General features: G+C 33.8%; 1 protein-coding gene across 17 annotated transcripts in view; it reads left to right on the top strand.

Moving 5' to 3' along the window:
• LOC105204888 (potassium voltage-gated channel protein Shaker) overlaps positions 1-13,345 on the top strand; it is a 114,125-nt gene extending 100,780 nt beyond the window's left edge. For all 17 annotated transcript variants that reach the window (XM_039458923.1, XM_039458922.1, XM_039458925.1 and 14 more), the window contains one exon: positions 60-13,345. The gene's annotated coding sequence lies outside the window, so the exon portion shown is untranslated. The remainder of the gene's footprint in view (positions 1-59) is intronic.
• Positions 13,346-13,554: the final 209 nt, after the last annotated feature.

Genomic DNA, 13,554 nt, shown 5'->3' with positions numbered 1-13,554 from the left:
ATAGACGTTAAACTCGAACGATAGCGGTATTCTTATTTGGCATCTCGGCTCGATTATAGTGAAGGAGACGGTGGCAACGTGGTGGCCGTTATTGAGCCAGTTGTCAAAGGGCAACTGCATCTCGCTGCGGTGCCTGACGTAGGCCTCCTTCACCCGTCATCATAGTCGTAAGCGGCTGGCATCACTCGCCAGCCTGTCCAGGTCCGTCATTGCGAGGGGCGTCTCGGGGTCACAGAAACACGCGCGAAGAATCATGAGGATCGTGATCTTTCGGGAAAGCGATCGGGCAGCTTTTTTCATCTGAGACGAAAAGTGGAAGAGAAGTGGGGTGGGTCCAAGGGTGTGCGAAGAGTGAGAGATGGGGGATAAGTTTATAGCCCGTTCTCAAGATATCGTCGCCTTCCCCGCCGCCATCTTCTCAACGAGCTTACGCCCCGCGTAAGGACCCACGTGCAAACGAAGGGGACGGGATATTCCTCGTTCGCGTGCGAGCGCGCGCGCGTGCGGCCCAACCCCCGACACCACCGACTCCAGTGTTCAAAACAAAAAAAAATAAAGATATAACAAATGATACCGATGAAACATCATGGCGTCTTCGTATAAGCGCTGTCGAGTGTTCCCCCCGTTCTTACAGGCTCTTCCGACTTTTTAAAATACCATCCAGGTGAAATAGAGTAGGGAGAGCCGGTAAGTAGCGGAAGCAACAAATGGGGATCGTACCAGATAATACTATATTAATTATTATCGATATAAATTAATTGAATATCGTACACGTAGGGAGAGGGTAAGTTAACAAAGTACGTTTTATGATTAATCGCGAAAGCGAGGGCATGCGAGGAGAAGATGTTGCTTGTGGAAGAGACGAAAAAGGGAAATTGATAAAAAGATGTATCAAGAACGAAGGACTGGACGATAATTGGACAAACAAATCACAAAAGCAAAGAGAGAGAGAGAGAGAAAGAGACAGAGAGAAAGAGAGAGGGGAGGGGCGAAAGGGAAGGAGAAAGAGAGAAAGAGAGATGGAGTGTGTGTACGGCATAGACTGTTCCGTTCCTCTTATTTTATTTATGTATTTTTTTTTTAAACAAAAACATCGAGTAAGCCAATTTTCGAATCTATTTACCATTATATGATATGTTATCTGACAATGGGATTATGTTTTGTCTTGTTACATTCGCGCACTTGCACATGTAATACATTTAAGTGCTGATAAAGCGATAACATCGACATTGATTGATGAAGTTGAATCATTTTCCAAAGATGAAAAAGAGATTAATTTCAAATTTATTGATTATTGATAACCATAAATCAGATATTTACAGAAATAATGACGCAAACGATTTTTATGATATCTACAGATTACAAAAATTACTCTAGCAATTTTGAATTGCACCCCCGCTGCTTAAAATTTTTAACCTAAAATGAATAATGTAGATTGCATTTTTTAAAAAGATTATTTATCGACGTTAAAAAAGAATCACAAAATAATTTTATTTTACGCTTAAAGTTCTTATCACATATAAAAGTTATTAAGTCTATTCGCTTATTGAAAGTTATTTTCACGCTACAACACGAAAGGAAGCAGAAGCTATGTATCAGTAGTAAGTAACGGGGGTGTACTTATTCGTCTGAATAGCGAATTGCGAGATGTTATACATTGGATACGAGATGTCATGGATTGGATATAAATACGAAGGTGCGAGCAATTGTAATGAGATAAGAAACGTCCAAAAAAAAAAATAATAATAATAATAAACAACCGAAAATGTCTGCCGATGGCGCGCGAATTTATGCCCAAATCATAATTTCAATCTCTCAACTTTACAATTTGATATTTCTGTCCTCGATACGTGCGATAACGATTTTTCGAAAATTGTGGACGATTGCTTGCAGAAGCAAAATAGTGATGATGACAATTAGCATGCACAAGTTGGAAAAAATGTATGTTAATGATAATTCATACATCACGTTCTTCATCTTTATTAAAGCTCAAAGATGGAAGGATCACCGTGTGATTCTTTCAAAAATAATTTTTGATTAAGCTATCAAAGGTATTTCTTTGATAATGAAGAATAGAAACTTGTAAAATGTTGAGAGAAAGCTTACATAGCTTTTATAGTTTTCCTCTTCCTCTCTTATAAGTAAAGTTTTTACGGGATTAGTATTTTTTAGTAAAGCGGTTTCTAACTTGTTCAAAAAAAACGAGTGACGGAAAAAAAGAGAAACCACTGTTTCGAGCTATTAGTTAAAACGGTAATGTAATTCGTGTCAAAAAGGAAGAGGAAGACATGTGATATTGAGATAAGTTACTGTCTGGAGAACGCATGCCAATCGATCCTCGCACCCAATCTCACAGAGAGTTTTCAAATCTGTTTGTTTTTGTTTCCGTACGACGAAAGTACATCACAGAATTGCCAAGACTGCCATTTCACATGTCTCGATTTATATTGCGCCAAGGAGTTACCCCAAGTACATTCTATGGAATCAAACCGATCCGATCCGATCGATCTTCGATGTGCTGATTTGATCTAAATTCCAAAGTCGACTCGTGGGACGTATCTTCGCTCGCATAGAGTTCAAGAACACAAAAGAGGAATCCGCAAAAGAGAAAATACAAAAGTTACTGTTCCATTTCTCAAAGTTATCAATTTTCGATGGCCGTTTAATTCAATAAAAAAAAATAAAAAAAAAATAAAGCCGTTCACATAAACGTTTTCAGTATTCTTTCGTTACGCGTTATACTTTCCATTGATTGCCATAAAAAGTTAAGCTTTGTTAACAATGGAGGCTAATTAAAATTTGCGGAATAAAGATTTCATTTAAATAATTTGCATTTGATACTGAAGGAGTCAACTATTTTTCGTTTAGAATAAAGAAAGAAGAAATGCAAGGCATGTAATTTAAGGCTGATACATAATGAAAAATTTAAATAAAATAGGGACGAGAATTAAAAAAATTAGTCAATAATACTAACTTAAAGAATAAAGAAATAGTTCTCTTTATTCAGTAGTGACACACACAAAAAATAAATAATTGTGTTGTCGAACGGCAAAATCAACGGAATAATCTCAATATAATTGTCAGTCTTTCATAACGTAAAAATTAGTGAGATGCTTACCAGAGGCATTTAATTAAAATATAAATATGATTGAGAAGTCGGGTAATATTAATGTTCTCCGTTTTTAGGGCGGAAGTAGTCTTGCACTGTAACTGGTGAGAAAGGAGTATAAGGATCGTATTGATCTTGGATATTGATTCTTCATTCGTTCTTTAATGTTTGCTGATACCAATTTATATTGGTTATTCTTCTATTTCATTGTGTATCAGCCGTTTTAGGCAAGCAATCAATTCTGTGGAAAATGACGAAGCAAGTAACTAATCCAAAAGGGAAAAGGAAAGAGAAAACAATTCGATTTTATTAGGTAATTTTAGAAGTGGATTTAACACAGATGACTGATCTCGTCTTTTAATAGACACAATATTGATAATGCAATTTTAGTCCGCAGTATGATAGAGATTGCAAAAGGAGATAGAGAATATGTGATGTGTATGCGCAGGTATGTGTGTGTGTTTTTGAAATTGCGAGTGAAGAGTAAGTGAATGAATGAGCGAATAAACGAGCAGGTGACTAAGCGAATGAAGGAATGAATGAGAGAGAGAGAGAGAGAGAGAGAGAGAGAGAAAGAGAGATAAAATAACATTACTGATACAATATTTACACAAAGATTTACGTTACACGCTTTCAATACTCAAACCTTTCGCCTCGCTGATTTAGTCCGAGAAGAAAACGTATAGAAGTTATAAAAAAACAAAATATAAAAAAATTACACATCAAACTACCAGCCTAGTTAAAATCGAGAAAAAAAAGAATCAGAGAGAAAGGGAATGAGAAAGGCAGAAAATGCGTGAAAGCAAGAGAGTGAAGACGTTTCATAAATGATAAATTTATTACTACTACTATTATTCTTACTACTATCACTACTGCAACCACTACTATTATTATTACTACTACTATTACTTATCACTACTACTTACTATTATTAACTACTAATTACTACTACTATTACTACTGCTGCTATTACTATCAAACAAAAAACATGCTACGGTGAAGTATTTAGATAACAAGAAACTTCGTTAGGCAGCCAGTAGCCATTAGAGTACACGAAGATAGCCATTAGGTGGCAAACTACATCATCGTTGTTGCTGCGTCGGAATTATCAATATTCGTATCAAAATTCCAAGTAGGAATCGATCAAGCCAAGGCAGTTGTACATAGTCAGTTGAACAAACACGAAAAGTTGCCAGATAGAGAAAATATTATAAAATACCAGATGCGTTATTCCGTTTTCGATTTCCATCGGCAGATCTTTGTCTAAAACTAAATACGAAGAGTGGAGCTCTTGTGACGAGCTTTCAAAGAGCGAATAAATTCTTTTCTGATTTTTTTTCTCATTTCCAAAATTATTCTCATTGAAGTTGCTCGTAAAGAGAGAGATTTAAATTCTAATTATGTGATTTTTTTAACGTTTAACTTAATTGACTCATTCTTTAAACTAATTAGACTAAAATATAGGACAAAAGTTGGATTACTCTAAAAATTATCTATCTGTCAAGAAATTACAGGATATTGAAATCGTATATGTAGGTTAGTAACTTGAAAATTATTTTCCATCTCTAAAACTAAAATTGTCTTATTAAAACGAAAATCTATTAAATTTCCATTATATTGTGTACTTTTAATTACGCGAACAAGAAGAAAAAAAACGAACAAAATGTTGCAGCGTAATTTACAATAAATTTTGAATTCATGCACCAAGAGCATGAAAATGGCTTTGACGCTTTACAAATGGCACGGAATGAGTGAGCGGGAGTAGTCGCCGATGTATTTTTCTTTTTGTCATAAAATTAAATCACTTATCTTCTGTCTTGGGTAAAGAAGGAAAGGAACATTTCTTTCAATGATCATCCTCTTCACAATTCTATAAAAAAGAAATTAACGAAGCGATTGTTGGTTATCAAAGCGTCTCCTCCACCAATAATCCAATGAAAGAGATAGAAAAAGAAAAACCGGACAAAAAGCATGAATGAAAATGTATAAACGTGGAAAGAGAGAGAAAGCAAGAATGGAACTGTATGCATGAGAATGAGCGAGAGAAAGAAAAAAGAATTACTGGTGATGAATTATGCGAGTCGAAGATGCATTCCGAAATAACTAGGTAAAAATTTTAAAGAGAAAAAAGAACTAGTCTCGCTATGAAGCTAGAATTATATTCCGCTATTGTTATAGAATGAGATAATTCGTCATTATTAATTAATTAATGCGAGAAGGAGATGCGAAGAAGAGATAATCGGCGTACCGCCGAGTTCTTGAGTAACCAAAAGAATAACTAATAGTAATAATAGTAATAATAAAATAACACATATGGTAATCAGGCTGGGCAAGATATTATTATTCCATGAAGACAAAGTAAATAAATTTAAAAAGCAGGTTGGAGTGCCGGCACCACTCTCGAGCATCCCCCGTCCTTTCTGGCCCCTCTCTGGATTGTCACGATCGATCCTACCTTGCTTGATCTCGTACGATCAACATTATCGAATTAAAATAGCAATAAACTGCTAAAATTAATCGTATCGGATCATGTAAAAATAATGATTGCAGATTGTATTACAGATGTAAAATCGAAAGGTAGGATCAATCGTAATGAATCCTTGCGCATTTAAAGAGAAATAAGAGTTTTTATGGCGTAAAAGATGCTCGTACGCCGCTGTGTAAAAAGAAGAAAACAAAAGAAGAACATATTAAAAAAAAGTTGATGAAGATGAGAAATAAAAAAAAGCAAGTGCGAGCGCTCGTAGATCGAGATGATCGCTTTCAAGTGATATATTTAGGTATTATATGGGTTAAATATATTAAAAGACGCTGGAAATAACATAGTATAAGAACTAAAGCGAATGTTTGTTATCACTCGGATAACGTTTTCGACGATTGATTTATGCCGCGATGAGTATTATGTAAATGCATGTAGATATATCATATACAGGGTGAATCGTGAAGCGCGGAAATCAGTAGCAAAATTATATTCTTCGATGAATATGTGTACAGTTAAGTTTATTTAAAAATTTTTAAAACTATGCTATATCTATCACAGAGCTTTTATAATCTCAACTTTAAATAACTTGCTAAGCAATGCGTTGAATTTTTTCTGTCCAATACATTGATTCGCGCCGCTGAAATATCTTTAATAATCTTATACAGTTACGCATTTCGTATCAATTCCTCCTCGAAGAAGTGACGTTTCCAAATTCATCGTGGAATAAGTGCCTGCTACCGGCTCTCAAATTTAACGAAATACCCTATATATCATGTACATGTGTGATATAAAAAAAAAATATATATATATATACATACGTATATACTGAATATGTATATGTAACAGATGCCAGGAGAAAACACGGGGCAGATAAATCGCAGGGAAAAAAGAAAACACGTCGCGTTCGACACTTTGTGAAGAGACGAAGAGCAATTCGTTTTGGGAAGAGTAGAAAGTACTAATATTATTACGTATACATATACATACGCAACATGAACACATAAAACATACACGACATCCAAGAATGACTTGCGAACAAGCTATTTAGTAGGCTAAATCTAAAAAAAAGAAAACTCAAAAAATATATGAAGAATTTGTAACGTGAGGGCTGCAAACGGTGGCGGCCATCCCTGCCATTACTAGATCAACATCAGAATCCGTTTTGTGAATTAATTAAATCAATTAATTATTGATCAAGGACTCGTTTATATAGTGTTGAGCACTGTTTTAAGTGCTTTTCATTTTTTGGCTGTGTGAAGCTTATACTAACGTAATTTAATGAGAAAAGGACATATAATTATCGTATCAACTTCATACAATCACTTTCAAAACTTTTCTGAAAAATGGAAAAAGATAAAAGAAAATGTGCAAAAATTAAAGTGTGTCAGAGAGAGAAGGAAGGATGAGTGAGAGAGAAAGTGAGTGAATGAGTGAGTGAGAGGGAGAGAGAGAGAGAGAAAAAGAGAGAGGGCTTTATGATGCATCGAGATCGCGGTCATGGAAGAAAATGAAAGAGATAGAAAAAAGGCTAATAAGAAAAGAAAAATTGGCAACAAACATTTATGTAAAAAGTTATTAATAAATTAATTATTGGATAAAATTAAGTAATAATTAAAAATAATAATAACGAGTAATGATTAATGAAAACTAATGAGGTTATATTAATGATAATCGATAAGTGTGTGTGTCACGAACGCGCGCCACGTTTCCTTCGCGATACGTTATAATATATTATTATAAATGATTCCGTATCTCCGTTTGTACGCATTTTAACAAAGAGAGAAAGAAAGAGAAGGAGGAACAATGAGAAATAATAAGCGAATTACTACAGAATACATTTAGTGGTGTATAAATATACCAAAAGATACTATATACTCTTAACGGTACTAGCTCACAAATATCCTGCCGAGTTGCCCCGAGTTATGCTAAGAACCACCTGGCACGTTTTCACAAACAAAAGATTTATTAAGTTTATAAGCGCTAAGAGAAGTTAAGTCCATCGCCTTATTCAGAATTAAATAAAAACTATGAATAAACGGAAGAGAAAGAAAAGTGAAGAAAAAGGAGAAGACAATAGAAAGAAGTAGTGGAAAGGGAAAAAAGGAAAAGTAAGAAAATGCGAAGAAATCTAAAGACAAAAATGTGGAAGAAAATTAAAAAAATCTACGTTATAAAAGAGCTGAGCTTGAAGTAAGAAAAGACAGCACATGTAACACATAATCTATTTTTTGCTTGCGCCACATACACATACACACACAACCACACACACACACATACACACACACAATAATCCTACGAATTAATTATCATGATTAAAAAAAATAAATAAATAAAGAACTGCTAATTTTTCTAACAAGTCCGCGGATGCTGCTGGAAGACGACTGATGTCCTACGTTTTCCTGCGGCAATGTTTTGTAAAGCCACTATTTCTATATTGCGCAACAAGTTGCTGCGTTCCATTAAATAAAAGATTGAGATGAAAAAATTCAGCATAATTATTTGCCAATTTTAGCAAAGCCACGCAATTAGAGGAAAAAAAGAAGGTATAAAATGGCTGTAATGTACGAGACTCGATAATGAATTTGATAACGAATAACTAAAAAATGATCTGTGATATGAGAAATATTATAATTCTTTGGATAATTCGATAAATTTCATTCTCTTTGAAACCTTCGAGAAATTTGGATGAACCAGAGATTCGCAAAATTTTGTTTCTTCGTGCAAATCCTTGGTGTCTAGATCTAAATCTTTCTATCTATTTCTTTTTATCTAAATACTATCAATTTCTGAATTTGGACTTTTTTTCACACTCGCCATATTCATTATCGTGACTCGTGCATCTTTTTACGGTAGATTGAAAACTGACGGAGATCAAGTTCCGTTAGCCGGGTACCAAGGCACTCAGGGCAATGATTAATATCAATCTTATTTATACAATGATCTAAGCTATTTTTGTTGTACGCGTTTATTACACTGAAAGAAATGTTTATTATAATATGCTACGAAAATTTACGCGCAATATCGAATGCATCCATAGCTATTAAACGAAATAAACAGATAAAAAGCTTTTCTGATTCTTAATAATTCTCATTCTTCGAAAAAAATCACGCAATTCCTAATAAATGAAACGTTACTTCATATTGTTATGCCACGCTCGAAACTTTCATGATTTAGCAATAGACGATTTATACAAAATATTTTTTACGTTTCTCCCTTTTTCATTCTTTTACATCAATTTTTAAACATATAAATGATTTTCACATTCTACATAAAGTGCACAAATAAATAATTGAAAGAGAAGCTAACGATATGAAATTATGTCTTTTCGCGCAAATTAGGATTGCCGTCACGTTAGTGATTTATTGATGATAGAGCATGTAAAAACTATAAATGAGAGGATCGGAAAGGAAATAGTTCAAAGGGACTGAACAAGAGCTTTTTATAAAAGCTGCATACATTGGAGAAAATCACGCGTGCTCATTGAATATCACGACAAGCATATCTAATAATACCAACACCAAGGAATACTCATAGAAAAAGGAAAAAGAGAATTTGCCATTTGCTAAAAAAAAGGGGGGGAGGGGGATTTAAGAAAGGGAATTAAAGAAAGGACGGTATCTTGGGCGAGAGAAAATAAAAATCTCTTTCATGTACATAAAAGAAAAGTAAGAAAATTACGTTTGTTATAAATTGATACACGGGTGTATTGTTACGACATCTCATTATTATGTTCATCGAATCACAAAAAAAAGTTGATAGGGACTATGTACAGTTTTTGGGAATAAGTGCGATGAGAATCGATCGAGACACATTAATATTGAAACGAAACGATCCTTATCCACTAGCTGTGTACTAAGGGCAGCTACGTAGTGTTTATATAGTCCGTTTGTTAATGTTTCAGATACTTTATTAAATGTTGATATAATGCTATGTACTGTAACATTCCTTATTTGTGCCGAAACCTGTTTAACGTCTTTAACCCTTTATAAATTCTAAAATGTTTTATATTATTTTTTTTATCTAGTTATACATTACTTAGCGAGTAATGCTAATTTATTTTTAATATATAAAAGATGAAAAAATTACTTTTTGAAATTTTTATTTCACTAATCATTTATATTTACGGAATAAATTTTAAAAAATTATAATTTATAAGATTTAATCTAAGTTAAATAATATGGAAAACTTAGATTGTGTTACAAACATTACAATTTCTCAAATTATAATTTATAAAGAAAGTATTGTCCTATAAAGGGTTAAAAATAAAGCACTCCACCCGTGTTAGCCAATTGATTGGTCAACTGTTCATTAGCAATCATTAGAATATATGTGAACATATACTGGGTAATTCGAATGTACTCGCGAGAACTTTGAAAATCGATTAGATGATTCAAAGATTCTAACAAATTACCATACATGTAGTCTTGTGCGTATAAGTCTACACGTATTCCAATTAATTAACTTAGTCTTTTCTCGCTTTGAACAGTTTAAAATGCATGCAAAGTTTATGAGGGTATTCGAAAGACCTGGTACAGAAATAGTTATACTTCAAGATATTCTCGTAAATCGAATTGTTGTGATTTGCGAAAAAACGAAGAAGGAGAGGGAAATGGAATAAATGTGAGAGGCAAATTCTGAAAGGATGGACATTGGAGCGAGAGATTACTTTAACGTTGCGTAAATTTTTTACTATATATGTTTTTTTTAAATATTATTTCCTGTGCGTTATTTTAAAAAATGTAACTTCAAGATGCAATTAGAGAATAATGTAAATTTGCAATTTTTTTCAACAACTCGTTGATTTAACGCGGTTGTTAGTGTTTTTATTATTGATATAAGATAAACGAATGAAAAGAATATTTGATCTTATTAATTTCGAGATAGCTGAGTGCAACTCGCGCAATTTAACCGTTTGACTGCTAAAGTATAAAGTATATGTCTTTTTTTCAATTTTGATTCACGTTACTCTTACATTAAATCTATATATACATATGGTTTTATTTTTTTATTACGAGAAGTTACAAAAATTTGAATTTATCTGTTATTGATTTATATTGATTTATACTTTTAATGTATTCCAACTTTTAAACATTTTTGAAATATTTCTTCAAATAGAGTTCTCTTGTATTCATATAATTTTACACTGCATTATATCGATTTAATTACATTTTTCAGAATCTGTGTATGTCAGCGACAGTTTGTGTTAAAAATATGTAATATAATATATATTTTATTATAATATATTAAAGATTCTCTCGCGCTCAAACGGTTAATTGGAAACTCCGATTCGCATAACTAAAGAGTTCTTCGCTGCCAATTACTTATTATTAATTAGAGATAGTCCGATGCTAAGCGATCGCTGATATGAAATCAAATGAATGCTTAGCCGCGCTGAAAATTTTCCAGTTGTATGCAAGAAGAGAAAGTAAAACCGATTTCACACGATTAACATTCTATGATTTGCTTCTCATACAAATGATATTATTGCATTCGCATGTAAAAATTTTGGTTTTAAACTATTAAGTTCCTTGTGGACTATCTCTGGTTCCTCGGAGTTGTAGAATATACAAATCAAATCATTGCTAATGTTTGAATGTAATTCAAGTGTAATCTTGTTGTCATTATACGATACGATTGCGATAGAGTCGATTGGAATTCAACTGTAATCCAATTGCGATCTGATTTCAATCCGATTGCAATTCGTGTGAGATCGGCATTGAACGATGAAAAAATCCATGCGGCACATTTGCTAATAGTTGCAAAACACTGAAAGGATCGCGAATGATCCTGAGTCCGTATAGGAATGGCAACATAACGATATTTCTTTTTTTAATATCGATTTTTCTCCAACTTTAGAGATGGCAGAATAATACTGATATATTGTAGAAATATACATTTTTTGTTATTTTTATTGCTAATAAACTGTAATAATAATGATGATTTAATTGACGAAAAATATTGATTTTTGCCATTTCTAAAAGTGGTAGTATAATGTCGATAATTAAGAAATATCGATATGTAATTTGCAAAATCTTAATATTGCCATTCTTAATAAGCCCATTTATACACGCCACGAGAAAACGCTCACAAATAATTTATAACATTTTATAAATAAATTGGCATATCAGTGAGAGAGAGACACAGAGAGCGCATGTGTATGTATGTGTGTACGTGTTGTGTGCGTGTATGCCTGTATGCTGTAGGAGATATCTTCTCTTCAAAACAGAAAAAATGTAAGATATATGTGAGCAAAAGAAAATGCATGTGAAAGAAACTTATTGTTCTCACTTCTTCATCGATGAACGCTCTGCTGGTTTGGAGCGTGATCATATCGTTAGTGTATAAGTCTGTATGTGACGCTGTTAATTATTGTAATATAAAAAAAAAGCAGGAGAAAACGGCGCAAGAGAAAAAAGAAAAATAATATAGGAAGTTGTTATTATCACAGGAGGATTACGTACGTAGGAAGATCAAATGAAGAAGAAGAGGCGTGATATTATTTGTCTCGTATTACTGAGCATGCTTAAAAGGGATAGTTTTTTATAAACCAAGACTTTGTTTTCTACTTTCCAACCATCGTAACCTGCTCTCTCCTCCTCCTTCCCGTACTTCAATGAATATTTTCACAATAGAAATATTGAACTCTATCCATTTGTGTTACGCGAGCTAGACCGCTTTTTACAAGAGATGGAAAAAGAATAAATATGAATGAGTGAATGGAAGGAATTGAGAGGAAGAAAGAGAGCGAGCTAGAGAATTTGACAGAAGAAAATGCGACAGAGAGAAATAAAGAATAAAGAAAAGAGCACACACAATTAAAAATTAAAAAGAGAGCAAATTAATTTGATGAGGAAAAATAAAGAATATAGAAAAAGCAAATTATAGAAAAGAAGACAAAATATGTAAGCGTGAGTAAGGATGAATGAATGAATGAATGAAGTGAGTGAGTGAGTGAGTAAGTGAGTGAGTGAGTGAGTGAGTGAGTGAGCGAGTGAGCGAGTGAGTGGGTGAGCGAGTGAGTGAATGAGTGAGTGAGCGAGTGAGTGAGTGAGCGAGTGAGCGAGCAAGCGAGCAAGTGAGTGAGTGAGTGAATGAGTGAGTGAGTGAGTGAGTGAATGAGTGAATGAGTGAGTAAATGAGTGAGTTAGTGAGTGAATAAATAATCGAGGGAGAAAGAGAGAAAGAGAGAATGTGTATGTAAAGAAACAATTGCACCTCGACCGAATTTAAATCTATGATTTCCTCTCACACCTCTGCGCAGTGTTTTGGGCCCTTCCGTCCAATACGCGATGTACCACTGTCATAATTTATTTAATTTTTGCAAGTCTACGTACAATAAAATTGTTATTGCTGAAACGATAAGTATGTAAAATATATATACTGTACATTTTGACCTTCGTTCTAAAAAGCATTATTAAGGTCTCGCTGGACCAGGATTCCTGCCGTCCTGGCGTGTGTTGTAATTGTATATGTACATATACATGCGTATTTTTTAATATCAGACGGTACTTTACTCAATAATTAGGGTCGCTTATTAGAGGGTATGTATATTTATATATAAATATAAAAACATCAGGTACATATATGTGTATATAAATATATATACGCATACGCGTGCACGTGCGCGCGCGCGCGAGCGTGCGCACGAGTTCGTGCACACGTGCACACACATTACGCGATAAATGAGAGTGGCATTCCCGACGCCATTATCTGCGATAAACGATCTTCGAAAGGAATAAAGCACTTTCACGTAACAATGTGTTTCTATTCAACTAATTCCTTACAAAGTATTAACATTTTTATTTCCCCCCTTACTTTAATCCCTTCATTGTGATGTCCCACATAACAAAAATTGATCCCAGGGATATCCTGCGGATGTATGTCAAGGGATTTCTAATATCCTGAGGATGTGCTTAGATAAACTTAAGGGGTCCTAAGAATATCCTGTGGATGTCTGAATGTC

Source organism: Solenopsis invicta, chromosome 16, assembly GCF_016802725.1.
Source record: "Solenopsis invicta isolate M01_SB chromosome 16, UNIL_Sinv_3.0, whole genome shotgun sequence".
Classification (NCBI taxonomy): domain Eukaryota; kingdom Metazoa; phylum Arthropoda; class Insecta; order Hymenoptera; family Formicidae; genus Solenopsis; species Solenopsis invicta.
Note: the sequence above shows the minus strand (reverse complement) of the source record. Positions and strands in the feature narration are given on the sequence as shown.